Below are 3,705 nucleotides of genomic sequence, written 5' to 3' on the forward strand. Positions count from 1 at the left end.
CTCTCATTTCAAAACAACAACAATACCAGTGTGCTACAGCTGGATTCATGCAAGGATTTCTGTTTCTTCACATACAAAACAGCCAGTGCACGGCATCTTAAATAAACAACAAATAAAGAACCTGCACATCAACATTTATTGTATTTCATATCTGAAATGAAGTTAATAAGTCACAACTTTGTGTAACAGTTACCCATAGTTTACCATGTCTGTCTCTCATCAGGGCTGGAGGGCAAACCAGAGAAAGAAAGATTTAAGGAAAAGGAACTGCGAGGACGAGGTATGTGGGTCACCTTCTGCTTTGCATCCGTAATCGCCTCTCTTCTGCAGCACCAGGGGGAGATGAAGAGCTTTAAAAAAAAAAGCTCTGAAATACAGAGAGAGAGAGAAAGAGAGAGAGAGAGAGAGAGAGAGAGAGAGAGAAAGAGAGATGAAATAACCTGCTGGATGTTTAGACTCTGCTCTCTGTGTCCTGAAGTGATGAGACCAGGATGTAGGTCAGGGATGCTTTCAGGAGCTGCTAAGACTAAATAAACACTTTCATCCATATAAATGCTCAAATATTATGTGCACCCCTGCGCACTAATACACATATTAAAATTGTGCACACGTATACTCCTACTGTTGGTCTTGTAAAGGTCACTAAATAGCGATTAAGTTTGACATGGGTGTTCATGATTAACATAAATGAGCCCCAACAAATCAGGAAGTTTTCAGGAACGTTGAAAGGAAAGTGTGAAAGCACTGTTGGAATAAGCTGGAATTTAAAGTGTCTTAAAATGTATGTTTTCCTCATGATAAACTCCTTTGTTTTAACATGGTCTTTATTGAGAATAAAAAGTCTTTAAGAGCTATATCTTTGTTATTGTTTTGTAAAACTTTAACACCACTAGTAGTGCAGCTGTCAGGTAGGCAGAGGTCATCATATTCATATGAGGGGTTACTCGACACAGGAGTTGCAGACTCTGTAGAGGCAAACAGTTTTTGACCGTGCGGTATGGTTGTAAAGGAAATGTTACATTTTCCTTTGTCTATGAGTGGGAAACCGTGGTGGCCTTCTTTTTTAATAGGCATGCACTAAACAGCCGTCTCTTGGCTTTTCATCCAACAAACATCTTTTGTTTGACCTCATATTCACAGTTTGTTCTATTAAAACCTTAAACTGTTTAGTAGGACATGTAATTGGCATGCAAGTGGCCGTCTTCGAAGCATTGCAACAATTGTCAATTTATAATGACTAAAAATATAAATAATATACAATCAGGGAGAGTGTGCAGATGTGAGTTCAGAGCCACAAACACACAAAAGCATTGACAGGCTGTTTACCATAACGCTCTGCAGGCATGGTGGTGGAATCACTGAGCAGATCTTTCAACATGGCAGAGATTATTCATGCTGACCTGAGTGCTCGTCACACTCGCCAAGATGTAAATGAAGACTTCTGTATGTCACTGAAGTGGGACAGTCTTTATTCAGGGCCATCTTGGAAACATTTTTCTGACTGTGCTCACTCTAAAAATAAAGCCCTCTGTCCCTCTATAGCCAGAGCTCCTTCTGTTTAGATTACTATTAAGAAAGAGGACGGGCTTGTTTAGGGGACATTTTGTAAGAAAATAAAATGTATTTGCAATTTCTGCCTTTTTTGGGAGAGCAGAGTAAACATAGTGAGGGGGTTACTGCATGCAATAGGATAACAATGTTCAACACAGGAAAGAAGAGGAGGCATATTTTAGGGTACACACCCTGAAAGAGGGGAATAACTGTTGGCATACACTCATTGAAATATATGATCAAGAAATAAACTGCTTTAGAAAGGACCATGATGTCCTTTTTATCCCGTTAAAGTTAGCCTTGGCACAATGTTTACTTACAGTGATATTTTGAACATGCATCATTTGAAGCTTGGTTTATTGGAGGGGGGCTGTGATTCAAAACACAAGACAATTACACAAGCAGTGTTTACACTTTAAACAAAGTGCGGGACGGTGACCAAACTCGGTGACTGATTTTTATGTCCATGTAATGCCTTTTCTTACGTCACAAATCTGCAAGTTCCTCTTTCACTTATTTCACTGAGAGAAGACTACATGTGACTGAATAAAGTTAGATTTAAAATACAAAATGTCAGTTTTAATGATTGACCTTTAAAGTTCAAATGAAACTCATTATTTTGTACTTTTCACCACTCGGATACGTATAAAATGTTTCTGTTTTCATAAAAAAAAAATGTGTTGGCTGTTTTCACGCTCTCAGTGAGTCCCTGTGTTGTCTGTCTTCACATCCAGTATCAACATACTCATTGATTAAGTTTGGTAGAATTTCCCTATATGGAGTAAATAAAGATGCAGCCTATAGCAGAGATTCCCTAAATGTTGGCCCCCTGCTGGAGCTTGAAGGTATTGCAAGATGGCAGCAAGAGGTAATACAAAAAAAGACATAAAAAGTTTTAGTTTAGTTTTAATTGACGATTTGCTCAAAATTCGTTGTTTAGGAAATTGATCTGTGTATCTGTGAATTCATTCCGGGCACACTTTGCTGTTCATGATGTACAGATATTCTGGTAAATGTTTTACCTCAGTCTCAGAGACGGGCTAGCTGGCTGCTTTTGATAAATGAAGGTTGGTGTGTGAAGTGCCATTAAAGCTGTACACACTTCTCATGAGATGACCTTGACCCGCTGCCAAAATTACATACTGCAGTGAACAGGCGGTCAGGCTGTGATGTGGACACGAGAGAGACGCCATTCTCCCTGTTGAAAGTTATTTTGCTTTTAAATCAATCTTTGAAACTACAATTCAAAGGTGGAAAAGTGACATATTGTTGCTTTGAAAATACATTTGTTTGATTGAGTCTGACAGATCTCTATGTGATTAACTCACATATGCGTTAAGATAAAAGCCTGTAAAGCAGGAGAGCAGAGCTGCGTTTGTGTCTGTTTGCTGTCGGTTTGTCTCAGCGCTCCACTCACACATGACGTTTGCAGTCGTGCACTTCAGGCACTGACGTACTTTCAAACATCTACACGTACATTATAAGAAAAAAACAACCTTGAATTAGATTCTGTATTTTCAGCGGCTGCGTGCCTTTGATACTGTAATATTGTTACACAGTTGGTTCAGTTTGTCAGTACAGTTTGTTCCATGTGCTGCAGGTTCAGTTTAACAGATGATTGGTCTGTTATTCTCTTCTGCTCGCTGCCACGGTGTTCACAAACACATCATGTGCGTCAAAGGGTCACATAACTCTCACTACACCGCTTTTCTGTTGATTTTAAGATTTAACTGGTTGCTTTCAGGGCTCAACTAGGTCAGGTTCCAACCTTGGCGTTTTAAAGAGTGAATGTTTAACCCTGTGCTGGAGCACAATCTTAAAGCTTCAGTTTCATCTTCAAGTTTTTTTTAAATTGATGGTCAACAATGAAAAAAATTAAACTGTGATGTGAAGCATCTTTTTTCTCTTCTGCATGAATCTGAGTGGTAAGTGCTGTCCCCTCACAGCGAGAAGGTTCCTGGTTCGATTCCCCGTCTAACAGGAGTCTCTCTGTGTAGAGTTTGCATGTTCTCCCTGTGAATGTGTGGGTTCTCTCAGATACTCCGACTTTCTCCCACAGTCCAAAGACATGCTCGTTAGGTTAAATTGTGACTCTAAATTGCCCATAGGTGTGAATGTGAGTGTGGCTGGTTGTCTGTCTCTATATGTCAGCCC

This window comes from Labrus bergylta, chromosome 7, assembly GCF_963930695.1.
Source record: "Labrus bergylta chromosome 7, fLabBer1.1, whole genome shotgun sequence".
NCBI lineage: Eukaryota > Metazoa > Chordata > Actinopteri > Labriformes > Labridae > Labrus > Labrus bergylta.